The sequence below is a fragment of the Bombina bombina genome, chromosome 1 (genome assembly GCF_027579735.1).
Source record: "Bombina bombina isolate aBomBom1 chromosome 1, aBomBom1.pri, whole genome shotgun sequence".
Taxonomy (NCBI): domain Eukaryota; kingdom Metazoa; phylum Chordata; class Amphibia; order Anura; family Bombinatoridae; genus Bombina; species Bombina bombina.
The window spans coordinates 1578103230-1578118163 of NC_069499.1; the positions used below are offsets into that span (position 1 = coordinate 1578103230).

The window sequence follows — 14934 nt, forward strand, 5'->3', positions numbered from 1 at the left end:
AGAGAAAATGATTCACATTTATGTGCATGTATAAGCAATATCATCAGTTATACAGAACCCAATATGCAATGTCTAAATACACTATCATTCTTTTTTGCTGCTTTGCATTCCCAACGCTGCAGCACATAAAGAGCAAATACTGAGGAGTTAAATACTAATTTAAATGGACACTCAGGTCAAAATTAAACTCTCACGATTTAGATAGAGCAGCAATTAAAACAAGTTTCCAATTTACTTCAATTAACAAAATGTGCAGTCTTTTATATTTACACTGAGTCAGCAGCTCCTACAGAGCATGTGCAGGAATTAACAGAATATGCCTATATGCATTTGTGATTGGCTGACGGCTGTCACATGGTACAGGGGGAGTGGAAATAGACAGAACTGAACTTAGTCTGAACTTCTAATGAGTAGTAGATTTATTCTGACAAAGGGCTATTGCATCGTCTTTGTATCATGCATTTGTATTAAATCTAATGTATTTACTGGTCCTTTAAATGTAAGTTTAGCACATTTGTGGGCGTTTACTCGCATCATAAGCATTGGTTTTTTTTATTTATACTGTACATCCAAGATCATGCATGAGACTGTATTATGCTTAACTACCAAAACCAGCTGAACCAAAGGCACAACGCTGTATCTTAACTGTCCATATTTGGCCTCATATTATAGCATGGCGGCTCACAACTTATAATTGTAAAAAATGCATCTGTAGATTATTCTCAAGCTAATCTTTGCTTTAAATACATTTATTTAGTGTCGAACGTCCCTGCAGCCTGTTTTAGATGTCACCAAGATAAAAAAAAACAGAATTTATGTTTACCTGATAAATTTCTTTCTCCAACGGTGTGTCCGGTCCACGGCGTCATCCTTACTTGTGGGATATTCTCTTCCCCAACAGGAAATGGCAAAGAGCCCAGCAAAGCTGGTCACATGATCCCTCCTAGGCTCCGCCTACCCCAGTCATTCGACCGACGTTAAGGAGGAATATTTGCATAGGAGAAACCATATGGTACCGTGGTGACTGTAGTTAAAGAAAATAAAATATCAGACCTGATTAAAAAAACCAGGGCGGGCCGTGGACCGGACACACCGTTGGAGAAAGAAATTTATCAGGTAAACATAAATTCTGTTTTCTCCAACATAGGTGTGTCCGGTCCACGGCGTCATCCTTACTTGTGGGAACCAATACCAAAGCTTTAGGACACGGATGAAGGGAGGGAGCAAATCAGGTCACCTAAATGGAAGGCACCACGGCTTGCAAAACCTTTCTCCCAAAAATAGCCTCAGAAGAAGCAAAAGTATCAAACTTGTAAAATTTGGTAAAAGTGTGCAGTGAAGACCAAGTCGCTGCCCTACATATCTGATCAACAGAAGCCTCGTTCTTGAAGGCCCATGTGGAAGCCACAGCCCTAGTGGAATGAGCTGTGATTCTTTCGGGAGGCTGCCGTCCGGCAGTCTCGTAAGCCAATCTGATGATGCTTTTAATCCAAAAAGAGAGAGAGGTAGAAGTTGCTTTTTGACCTCTCCTTTTACCTGAATAAACAACAAACAAGGAAGATGTTTGTCTAAAATCCTTTGTAGCATCTAAATAGAATTTTAGAGCGCGAACAACATCCAAATTGTGCAACAAACGTTCCTTCTTTGAAACTGGCTTTGGACACAGAGAAGGTACGATAATCTCCTGGTTAATGTTTTTGTTAGAAACAACTTTTGGAAGAAAACCAGGTTTAGTACGTAAAACCACCTTATCTGCATGGAACACCAGATAAGGAGGAGAACACTGCAGAGCAGATAATTCTGAGACTCTTCTAGCAGAAGAAATCGCAACTAAAAACAAAACTTTCCAAGATAATAACTTAATATCAACGGAATGTAAGGGTTCAAACGGAACCCCCTGAAGAACTGAAAGAACTAAATTGAGACTCCAAGGAGGAGTCAAAGGTTTGTAAACAGGCTTGATTCTAACCAGAGCCTGAACAAAGGCTTGAACATCTGGCACAGCTGCCAGCTTTTTGTGAAGTAATACCGACAAGGCAGAAATCTGTCCCTTCAGGGAACTAGCAGATAATCCTTTGTCCAATCCTTCTTGAAGGAAGGATAGAATCCTAGGAATCTTAACCTTGTCCCAAGGGAATCCTTTAGATTCACACCAACAGATATATTTTTTCCAAATTTTGTGGTAAATCTTTCTAGTCACAGGCTTTCTGGCCTGAACAAGAGTATCGATAACAGAATCTGAGAATCCTCGCTTCGATAAAATCAAGCGTTCAATCTCCAAGCAGTCAGCTGGAGTGAAACCAGATTCGGATGTTCGAACGGACCCTGAACAAGAAGGTCTCGTCTCAAAGGTAGCTTCCAAGGTGGAGCCGATGACATATTCACCAGATCTGCATACCAAGTCCTGCGTGGCCACGCAGGAGCTATCAAGATCACCGACGCCCTCTCCTGCTTGATCCTGGCTATCAGCCTGGGGATGAGAGGAAATGGCGGGAACACATAAGCTAGTTTGAAGGTCCAAGGTGCTACTAGTGCATCCACTAGAGCCGCCTTGGGATCCCTGGATCTGGCCCCGTAGCAAGGAACTTTGAAGTTCTGACGAGAGGCCATCAGATCCATGTCTGGAATGCCCCACAGGTGAGTGACTTGGGCAAAGATTTCCGGATGGAGTTCCCACTCCCCCGGATGCAATGTCTGCCGACTCAGAAAATCCGCTTCCCAATTTTCCACTCCTGGGATGTGGATAGCAGACAGGTGGCAGGAGTGAGACTCCGCCCAAAGAATAATTTTGGTTACTTCTTCCATCGCTAGGGAACTTCTTGTTCCCCCCTGATGGTTGATGTACGCAACAGTCGTCATGTTGTCTGATTGAAACCGTATGAACCTGGTCCTCGCAAGCTGGGGCCAGGCCTGGAGAGCATTGAATATCGCTCTCAGTTCCAGAATATTTATCGGTAGAAGAGATTCTTCCCGAGACCAAAGACCCTGAGCTTTCAGGGATCCCCAGACCGCGCCCCAGCCTATCAGACTGGCGTCGGTCGTGACAATGACCCACTCTGGTCTGTGGAACATCATCCCTTGAGACAGATTGTCCAGGGACAGCCACCAACGGAGTGAGTCTCTGGTCCTCTGATTTACTTGTATCTTCGGAGACAAGTCTGTATAGTCCCCATTCCACTGACTGAGCATGCACAGTTGTAATGGTCTTAGATGAATGCGCGCAAAAGGAACTATGTCCATCGCCGCCACCATCAAACCGATCACTTCCATGCACTGAGCTATGGAAGGAAGAGGAACGGAATGAAGTATCCGACAAGAGTCCAGAAGCTTTGTTTTTCTGGCCTCTGTTAGAAAGATCCTCATTTCTAAGGAGTCTATAATTGTTCCCAAGAAGGGAACCCTTGTTGACGGGGATAGAGAACTCTTTTCCACGTTCACTTTCCAGCCGTGAGATCTGAGAAAGGCCAGGACAATGTCCGTGTGAGCCTTTGCTTGAGGAAGGGACGACGCTTGAATCAGAATGTCGTCCAGGTAAGGTACTACTGCAATGCCCCTTGGTCTTAGCACCGCTAGAAGGGACCCTAGTACCTTTGTGAAAAACCTTGGAGCAGTGGCTAATCCGAAAGGAAGCGCCACGAACTGGTAATGTTTGTCCAGGAATGCAAACCTTAGGAACCGATGATGTTCCTTGTGGATAGGAATATGTAGATACGCATCCTTTAAATCCACCGTGGTCATGAATTGACCTTCCTGGATGGAAGGAAGGATAGTTCGAATGGTTTCCATCTTGAACGATGGGACCTTGAGAAATTTGTTTAAGATCTTGAGATCTAGGATTGGTCTGAACGTTCCCTCTTTTTTGGGAACTATGAACAGATTGGAGTAGAACCCCATCCCTTGTTCTCTTAATGGAACAGGATGAATCACTCCCATTTTTAACAGGTCTTCTACACAATGTAAGAACGCCTGTCTTTTTATGTGGTCTGAAGACAACTGCGACCTGTGGAACCTCCCCCTTGGGGGAAGTCCCTTGAATTCCAGAAGATAACCCTGGGAGACTATTTCTAGCGCCCAAGGATCCAGAACATCTCTTGCCCAAGCCTGAGCGAAGAGAGAGAGTCTGCCCCCCACCAGATCCGGTCCCGGATCGGGGGCCAATATTTCATGCTGTCTTGGTAGCAGTGGCAGGTTTCTTGGCCTGCTTTCCCTTGTTCCAGCCTTGCATTGGTCTCCAAGCTGGCTTGGCCTGAGAAGTATTACCCTCTTGCTTAGAGGACGTAGCACCTTGGGCTGGTCCGTTTTTACGAAAGGGACGAAAATTAGGTCTATTTTTTGCCTTGAAAGGCCGATCCTGAGGAAGGGCGTGGCCCTTACCCCCAGTGATATCAGAGATAATCTCTTTCAAGTCAGGACCAAACAACGTTTTCCCCTTGAAAGGAATGTTTAGTAGCTTGTTCTTGGAAGACGCATCAGCCGACCAAGATTTCAACCAAAGCGCTCTGCGCGCCACAATAGCAAACCCAGAGTTCTTAGCCGCTAACTTAGCCAATTGCAAAGAGGCGTCTAGAGTGAAAGAATTAGCCAATTTGAGAGCATTGATTCTGTCCATAATCTCCTCATAAGGAGGAGAGTCACTATCGAGCACCTTAAGCAGTTCATCAAACCAGAAATATGCGGCAGTAGTGACAGGGACAATGCATGAAATGGGTTGTAGAAGGTAACCCTGCTGAACAAACATCTTTTTAAGCAAACCTTCTAATTTTTTATCCATAGGATCTTTGAAAGCACAACTATCCTCTATTGGAATAGTGGTGCGTTTGTTTAAAGTAGAAACCGCTCCCTCGACCTTGGGGACTGACTGCCATAAGTCCTTTCTGGGGTCGACCATAGGAAACAATTTTTTAAATATGGGGGGAGGGACGAAAGGAATACCGGGCCTTTCCCATTCTTTATTAACAATGTCCGCCACCCGCTTGGGTATAGGAAAAGCTTCTGGGAGCCCCGGCACCTCTAGGAACTTGTCCATTTTACATAGTTTCTCTGGGATGACTAAATTTTCACAATCATCCAGAGTGGATAATACCTCCTTAAGCAAAATGCGGAGATGTTCCAATTTAAATTTAAATGTAATCACATCAGATTCAGCCTGCTGAGAAATGTTCCCTAAATCAGTAATTTCTCCCTCAGACAAAACCTCCCTGGCCCCCTCAGATTGGGTTAGGGGCCCTTCAGAGATATTAATATCAGCGTCGTCATGCTCTTCAGTAACTAAAACAGAGCAGCCACGCTTACGCTGACAAGGGTTCATTTTGGCTAAAATGTTTTTGACAGAATTATCCATTACAGCCGTTAATTGTTGCATAGTAAGGAGTATTGGCGCGCTAGATGTACTAGGGGCCTCCTGAGTGGGCAAGACTCGTGTAGACGAAGGAGGGAATGATGCAGTACCATGCTTACTCCCCTCACTTGAGGAATCATCTTGGGCATCATTGTCATTATCACATAAATCACATTTATTTAAATGAATAGGAATTCTGGCTTCCCCACATTCAGAACACAGTCTATCTGGTAGTTCAGACATGTTAAACAGGCATAAACTTGATCAGAAAGTACAAAAAACGTTTTAAAATAAAACCGTTACTGTCACTTTAAATTTTAAACTGAACACACTTTATTACTGCAATTGCGAAAAAACATGAAGGAATTGTTCAAAATTCACCAAATTTTCACCACAGCGTCTTAAAGCCTTGAAAATATTGCACACCAATTTTGGAAGCTTTAACCCTTAAAATAACGGAACCGGAGCCGTTTTAAGCTTTAAACCCCTTTACAGTCCCTGGTATCTGCTTTGCTGAGACCCAACCAAACCCAAAGGGGAATACGATACCAAATGACGCCTTCAGAAGTCTTTTATAAGTATCAGAGCTCCTCTCACATGCGACTGCATGCCATGCCTCTCAAAAACAAGTGCGCAACACCGGCGCGAAAATGAGACTCTGCCTATGCTTGGGGAAAGCCCCTAAAGAATAAGGTGTCTAAAACAGTGCCTGCCGATATTATTATATCAAAATACCCAGATAAAATGATTCCTCAAGGCTAAATATGTGTTAATAATCAATCGATTTAGCCCAGAAAAAGTCTACAGTTTAAATAAGCCCTTGTGAAGCCCTTATTTACAATCGTAATAAACATGGCTTACCGGATCCCATAGGGAAAATGACAGCTTCCAGCATTACATCGTCTTGTTAGAATGTGTCATACCTCAAGCAGCAAGAGACTGCAAACTGTTCCCCCAACTGAAGTTAATTGCTCTCAACAGTCCTGTGTGGAACAGCCATGGATTTTAGTTACGGTTGCTAAAATCATTTTCCTCATACAAACAGAATTCTTCATCTCTTTTCTGTTTCTGAGTAAATAGTACGTACCAGCACTATTTGAAAATAACAAACTCTTGATTGAATAATGAAAAACTACAGTTAAACACTAAAAAACTCTAAGCCATCTCCGTGGAGATGTTGCCTGTACAACGGCAAAGAGAATGACTGGGGTAGGCGGAGCCTAGGAGGGATCATGTGACCAGCTTTGCTGGGCTCTTTGCCATTTCCTGTTGGGGAAGAGAATATCCCACAAGTAAGGATGACGCCGTGGACCGGACACACCTATGTTGGAGAAAATGTGTTTCACGTCCTTTTAGGAAAAGCAGAGTGCAGATTGTAGAATCAAAACAAAAAAAAGTATTTCACTTTACTGAAAATATATCCCTTGAATTAAGCTGTTAATATGGGAGAGTGATTTAGAAAAACATGTCGTTTTTTTTCCGTATTTCCAGAAATAATAAAAACTTTGACCACATTGCATATTCCTTTGTCATCAAGCAAAACCGTAATTGGTGTAAAAACATGGAGAGCGAGCCTTTTCAAAAGATCATTAGCCAAACGTTAAACAAACACTTGCTCACAATTTTTTCCAGTCCAGGCATCGTTTCCAAATCAAGCAGCCAAAAACACAGGGGTTTTAAAATCCTTGTTAATGTGGAAGGGGGAGGAAATTAAATTGCTGCTATGAAAATATGGCGCCGTGTTATTTTAGCAAGTGGTGACTGACCTCAATGGAAAGATTAATGCTAAATATCATACAATTACGTAAATAAGCACAGGATCCGTAAAACACAAACCATTTATGTACCAGGATAACGCGCTCACTTTTTGCAACCAAACTTAACAACTGAGATAAATTAGCCATTTCCTCCCAGTTAAATGGACTCTGAAAGATGACTTTGTACGATGCCATGTAATGTGTAATTAATAAAACATATCCTAAAGATAGTCCTCTGAAAATCAGTTCAGTGCTTTAGAAAGAAATGTCATGGGACATAAGCAAAAACCTCAATTAAGATTATAAAAGACCAAGTAAGAATGATTACATTATTGTCCGTATAGACTGGCGAGTTTAAACCGTTTTGCACACAGGTCAGACCCAGAGCGGCACTACTGGTAGCTACGTAAGCACGTCTCAGACCAAGTAATCACAAACCAACTAATCAATAATGAGATTTGTTGACAACTAGTTTGATAATCGATTATATAAATTAGTTGTTGCAGCTATAAAAATAATATTATTATACGTAATAACTCAAATAGAGAAATAAGCACCAGTGCCTCAAGGATGCTGGGGAAAAACTCAGCAACAACCAAAAAACAATTGTGACTGAAAGAGGAGAGGTCTCTAATGAGGACCCTATTTCCCCCATCTTTACCTAGATTGACAACCCCTCATTTGAATGGGGAGACACCCCTCTGCTGAATAAGAAATCAGTCGTCCTTCTCCTATAATGCAGGTGACATACTGAACACCAGTGAGATCTGTTATAGAGGAGGAGCAGGGGCTAATACAGAGACCCTGCCTCCTGTTAGACAAGACCCCGTTTAAAACAAAGAAATGACCAGCTTCCATCAGTCTAAAAGATATCTTTTAGGTCTATAAATCTAGGCACCCTGGTCTAAGCACTAAATTAAAGTGATAAGATCATATACCAAGGCGGCTATCAACTGACCATGACAACAGCAGTCGCACAATATTCAAATAAATCATGTGACTTTATAAAATACATGAGAATGTAATTTTAAGAGACTTTTCGGGTTTACTTTTATCTTCAAATTTAGTGTGTGTTCTTAGTATCCTTTGTTGAAAAGCATATCTAGGTAAACTCAGAAGCACTGCACTACTGGATGCTAGTTGGTGATTGGTGGCTGCCCACATACTTCTTGTCATTGGTTCACTAGATGTATTCAGCTCCAGAGCAACATTGCACTGCTGAGAACTGATTTTAACCACTTTGATGCGCGTGACACACTCATCAAGCACATCGCAGCATGTAAGCGCTGGACAAGCCCTTTTCGTCATGCAGCGGGATCACCAATCAAATGCTGTTTCCGGCAATCCCCCACACTACAGGACGGGGAGTGCCGCTGACATCATCACGTACGCACGTGGTGACATCACAAAGGGGGCAGAATCGGGAAGCTTAGTGTAGATTGCAAGGGAGCTGGATGGGGGGAGGTTATTCAGACCCCTCTTTCTTAGCTCCCTTAGAAGCTACAAACCTCTACGACACCTTATTTGAAAGAGAATTGTCTGGTCTATTAAAAGGTGATCTTGGAGCAGTAACCCAAAGCAGAGGTTTAAAAAAATAAAGTAAAAAAAAAAACCACACATGGGGATTTGCTTGGGAATGGGTCATTAAATGTGCAACATAAAAAAAAAATGCTATGTCTAGAGACCCCTAATAAGGTAAATGTTCAAGTAGACAAGTCCCTTTCTCAAAAAAATAGTCATCTGATCACTGGGGTAACAGTACAGGCAGGTGATCACTGGGGTAACAGTACAGGCAGGTGATCACTGGGGTAACAGTACAGGCAGGTGATCACTGGGGTAACAGTACAGGCAGGTGATCACTGGGGTAACAGTACAGGCAGGTGATCACTGGGGTAACAGTACAGGCAGGTGATCACTGGGGTAACAGTACAGGCAGGTGATCACTGGGGTAACAGTACAGGCAGGTGATCACTGGGGTAACGGTACAGGCAGGTGATCACTGGGGTAACGGTATAGGCAGGTGATCACTGGGGTAACGGTATAGGCAGGTGATCACTGGGGTAACGGTATAGGCAGGTGATCACTGGGGTAACGGTATAGGCAGGTGATCACTGGGGTAACGGTATAGGCAGGTGATCACTGGGGTAACGGTACAGGCAGGTGATCACTGGGGTAACGGTACAGGCAGGTGATCACTGGGGTAACGGTACAGGCAGGTGATCACTGGGGTAACAGTACAGGCAGGTGATCACTGGGGTAACAGTACAGGCAGGTGATCACTGGGGTAACAGTACAGGCAGGTGATCACTGGGGTAACAGTATAGGCAGGTGATCACTGGGGTAACAGTATAGGCAGGTGATCACTGGGGTAACAGTATAGGCAGGTGATCACTGGGGTAACAGTATAGGCAGGTGATCACTGTGGTAACAGTATAGGCAGGTGATCACTGGGGTAACAGTATAGGCAGGTGATCACTGGGGTAACAGTACAGGCAGGTGATCACTGGGGTAACAGTATAGGCAGGTGATCACTGGGGTAACAGTATAGGCAGGTGATCACTGGGGTAACAGTATAGGCAGGTGATCACTGGGGTAACAGTATAGGCAGGTGATCACTGGGGTAACAGTATAGGCAGGTGATCACTGTGGTGCAAGAAAAAAGTGCTTTTATTTCTGTAGTGCACAATGGGGCCTCTCTAATCCATATTATAACTCCCCAAAGCCTGTATGGGCCCCTATTTCACATGTGGCTACTCTTTATGACAATGTAGTAAGGTGATCACAGTAACAGCAATGGTCACTGGGCCATTTCCAATATCACGTATTACAATCTACATTATAATTTATTTATTTTTTATATTTTTTTTTGCTGCAGCTATCTCACATGCCATGGATTATACATATAATAAAGGTATATTGTGAATCTGCTGGGCCTGCGTACAAAAAATATAAAAAAAAAAATGTAATTTCTGTGGGTCACTTACAAAAATTTGACTTAGAATAGGGTTTAAATGTAGGTAGCAAAAAATTTGCTCAGGACTGGGGTATGTGTGTGTTGTAACAGAGAGTGTGTGTGTGTGTGTGTGTGCTGTATGAGAGTATGTGTATATATGCTGTATGAGAGTGTGTGTATATATGTGTGTGTTGTATCAGTGTGTATGTATGTGTGTGTGTGTGTGTGTGTGTGTGTGTTTATGTATGCCTTATGAGAGTTTGTGGTGTTTGTGTGTATGCTGTATGAGAGTGTGTGTGTATGTGTGTGTTGTATCAGAGTGTGTGTGGTGTGTGTGTGTATGTTGTATCAGAGTGTGTGAGTGTGTGTGTGTATGTATGCTGTATGAGAGTGTGTGTTGTATCAGAGAGTGTGTGGTGTGTGTGTATGTATGCCTTATGAGAGTTTGTGTGTATGTGTGTGTTGTATCAGTGTGTGTGGGTGTGTGTGCTGTATGAGAGTATGTGTATATATGCTGTATGAGAGTGTGTGTATATGTGTGTGTGTGTGTATCAGTGTGTATGTATGGTGTATAAGAGTGTGTGTGTGTGTGTGTTGTATCAGGGTGTGTGTTGTATCAGGGTGTGTGTGTATGTATGCTCTATGAGAGTGAATGTGTGTGTGTTTGTGTGTATGCTGTATGAGAGTGTGTGTGTTTGTATGTATGAGAATGTGTGTGTGTGTATGCTGTATGAGAGTGTGTGTTGTATCAGAGAGTGTGTGGTGTGTGTGTATGTATGCCTTATGAGAGTTTGTGTGTATGTGTGTGTTGTATCAGTGTGTGTGGGTGTGTGTGCTGTATGAGAGTATGTGTATGTATGGTGTATAAGAGTGTGTGTGTGTGTGTGTGTGTGTTGTATCAGGGTGTGTGTTGTATCAGGGTGTGTGTGTATGTATGCTCTATGAGAGTGAATGTGTGTGTGTGTTTGTGTGTATGCTGTATGACAGTGTGTGTGTTTGTATGTATGAGAATGTGTGTGTGTGTATGCTGTATGAGTGTGTGTGTATGCTGTATGAGAGTGTGTGAGAGTGTGTGTGTGTGTGTATTAGAGTGTGTGTGTGTGTGTGTATTAGAGTGTGTGTGCGCGTGGGTATGCATGCTGTATGAGCGTGTGTGTGTGTATGCTGTATGAGTGTGTGTGTGTGTGTGTATGCGCTGTATGAGTGTGTGTGTGTGTATGTGTGTATGAGTGTGTGTGTGTGTATGCTGTATGAGTGTGTGTGTGTATGCTGTATGAGTGTGTGTGTGTGTGTGTATGCGCTGTATGAGTGTGTGTGTGTGTATGTGTGTATGAGTGTGTGTGTGTGTATGCTGTATGAGTGTGTGTGTGCGTGTATGCTGTATGAGTGTGTGTGTGCGTGTATGCTGTATGAGTGTGTGTGTGCGTGTATGCTGTATGAGAGTGTGTGTGTGTATGCTGTATGAGAGTGTGTGTGTGTATGCTGTATGAGAGTGTGTGTGTGTATGCTGTATGAGAGTGTGTGTGTGTATGCTGTATGAGAGTGTGTGTGTGTATGCTGTATGAGAGTGTGTGTGTGTATGCTGTATGAGAGTGTGTGTGTGTATGCTGTATGAGAGTGTGTGTGTGTATGCTGTATGAGAGTGTGTGTGTGTATGCTGTATGAGAGTGTGTGTGTGTATGCTGTATGAGAGTGTGTGTGTGTATGCTGTATGAGAGTGTGTGTGTGTATGCTGTATGAGAGTGTGTGTGTGTATGCTGTATGAGAGTGTGTGTGTGTATGCTGTATGAGAGTGTGTGTGTGTGTGCGCTGTATGAGAGTGTGTGTGTGTGTATGCATGCTGTATGAGTGTGTGTGTGTGTGTGTGTGTATGCTGTATGAGTGTGTGTGAGTGTGTGTGCTGTATGAGAGAGTGTGTGTGTGTATGCTGTATGAGAGTGTGTGTGTGTGTGTGTGTGTATGCTGTATGAGAGAGAGTGTGTGTGTATGCTGTATGAGAGAGAGTGTGTGTGTATGCTGTATGAGAGAGTGTGTGTGTATGCTGTATGAGAGAGTGTGTGTGTATGCTGTATGAGAGTGTGTGTGTGTATGCTGTATGAGAGTGTGTGTATGCTGTATGAGAGTGTGTGTATGCTGTATGAGAGTGTGTGTATGCTGTATGAGAGTGTGTGTATGCTGTATGAGAGTGTGTGTATGCTGTATGAGAGTGTGTGTGTGTATGCTGTATGAGAGTGTGTGTGTGTATGCTGTATGAGAGTGTGTGTGTGTGTGTGTGTATGCTGTATGAGAGTGTGTGTGTGTGTGTATGCTGTATGAGAGTGTGTGTGTGTGTGTATGCTGTATGAGAGTGTGTGTGTGCTGTATGAGTGTGTGTTTATGCTGTATGAGTGTGTGTGTGTGTGTGTATGCTGTATGATAGAGTGTGTGTATGCTGTATAAGAGAGTGTGTGTGTGTGTGTGTATGCTGTATGAGAGTGTGTGTGTGTGTGTATGCTGTATGTGTGTGTATGCTGTATGAGTGTGTGTGTGTGTATGCTGTATGAGTGTGTGTATGCTGTATGAGTGTGTGTGTGTGTGTGTGTATGCTGTATGAGTGTGTGTGTGTGTGTATGCTGTATGAGTGTGTGTGTGTGTGTATGCTGTATGAGAGAGTGTGTGTATGCTGTATGAGAGAGAGTGTGTGTGTGTATGCTGTATGAGAGAGAGAGAGAGTGTGTGTGTATGCTGTGTGAGTGTGTATGCTGTATGAGTGTGTGTATGCTGTATGAGTGTGTGTATGCTGTATGAGTGTGTGTGTGTATGCTGTATGAGAGTGTGTGTGTGTATGCTGTATGAGAGTGTGTGTGTGTATGCTGTATGAGAGTGTGTGTGTGTATGCTGTATGAGAGTGTGTGTGTGTGTGTATGCTGTATGAGAGTGTGTGTGTATGCTGTATGAGAGTGTGTGTGTGTATGCTGTATGAGAGTGTGTGTGTGTGCGCTGTATGAGAGTGTGTGTGTGTATGCATGCTGTATGAGAGTGTGTGTGTGTGTGTGTGTGTGTATGCTGTATGAGTGTGTGTGTGTGTGTGTGTGCTGTATGAGAGTGTGTGTGTGTGTGTGTGTGTATGCTGTATGAGAGAGAGTGTGTGTGTAAGCTGTATGAGAGAGAGTGTGTGTGTATGCTGTATGAGAGAGTGTGTGTGTATGCTGTATGAGAGAGTGTGTGTGTATGCTGTATGAGAGAGTGTGTGTGTATGCTGTATGAGTGTGTGTGTGTATGCTGTATGAGAGTGTGTGTATGCTGTATGAGAGTGTGTGTATGCTGTATGAGAGTGTGTGTGTGTATGCTGTATGAGAGTGTGTGTATGCTGTATGAGAGTGTGTGTGTGTATGCTGTATGAGAGTGTGTGTGTGTATGCTGTATGAGAGTGTGTGGTGTGTGTGTGTATGCTGTATGAGAGTGTGTGTGTGTATGCTGTATGAGAGTGTGTGTGTGTATGCTGTATGAGAGTGTGTGTGTGTATGCTGTATGAGAGTGTGTGTGTGTATGCTGTATGAGAGTGGTGTGTGTGTATGCTGTATGAGAGTGTGTGTGTGTATGCTGTATGAGAGTGTGTGTGTGTATGCTGTATGAGAGTGTGTGTGTGTGTGGTGTGTGTGCTGTATAAGAGAGTGTGTGTGTGTGTGTGTATGCTGTATGAGAGTGTGTGTGTATGCTGTATGAGAGTGTGTGTGTGTATGCTGTATGTGTGAGTATGCTGTATGAGTGTGTGTGTATGCTGTATGAGTGTGTGTGTGTGTGCTGTATGCTGTATGATAGAGTGTGTGTATGCTGTATAAGAGAGTGTGTGTGTGTGTGTGTATGCTGTATGAGAGTGTGTGTGTGTATGCTGTATGTGTGTGTGTGTGTGTGTATGCTGTATGAGTGTGTGTGTGTGTGTATGCTGTATGAGTGTGTGTGTGTATGCTGTATGAGTGTGTGTGTGTGTATGCTGTATGAGAGAGAGTGTGTGTGTGTATGCTGTATGAGAGAGAGAGTGTGTGTGTATGCTGTATGAGAGTGTGTGTGTGTATGCTGTATGAGTGTGTGTATGCTGTATGAGAGTGTGTGTGTGAGTATGAGAGAGAGTGTGTGTGTGTATGCTGTATGAGAGTGTGTGTGTGTATGCTGTATGAGAGTGTGTGTGTGTATGCTGTATGAGAGTGTGTGTGTGCGCTGTATGAGAGTGTGTGTGTGTATGCATGCTGTATGAGTGCGTGTGTGTGGTGTGTGTTGTATGAGTGTGTGTGTGTGTGTGTGCTGAATGAGAGAGAGTGTGTGTGTGTGTGTATGCTGTATGAGAGAGAGTGTGTGTGTATGCTGTATGAGAGAGAGTGTGTGTGTATGCTGTATGAGAGAGAGTGTGTGTGTGTGTGCTGTATGAGAGTGTTTGTACTGACTGTAATGAGAGTGTGTGTATGCTGTATAGAGAGTGTGTTTATGCTGTATGAGAGTGTGTGTATGCTGATAATGAGAGTGTGTGTAAGCTGTATGAGAGTGTGTGTATGCTGTATGAGAGTGTGTGTATGTGTGTATGCTGTATGAAGATTGTGTGTGTGTGTGTATGCTGTATGTGTGTGTGTGTGTGTGTGTATGCTGTATGAGAGTGTGTGTGTGTGTGTGTATGCTGTATGAGAGTGTGTGTGTGTGTGTATGCTGTATGAGAGTGTGTGTGTGTATGCTGTATGAGAGTGTGTGTATGCTGTATGAGAGTGTGTGTGTGTATGCTGTATGAGAGTGTGTGTGTGTATGCTGTATAGAGTGTGTGTGTAGATGCTGTATTAGAGTGTGTGTGTGTATGAGAGTGTGTGTGTGTGTGTATGAGAGAGTGTGTGTGCTGTATAGAGTGTGTGTGTGTGTATGCT

At 43.4% G+C, this 14934-nt stretch overlaps 1 protein-coding gene across 2 annotated transcripts in view; it reads right to left on the reverse strand.

The window, feature by feature from the left end:
• LOC128656345 (protoheme IX farnesyltransferase, mitochondrial) overlaps positions 1 to 14934 on the reverse strand; it is a 387658-nt gene that overhangs the window by 325931 nt on the left and 46793 nt on the right. The gene's annotated exons all lie outside the window — the stretch shown is intronic.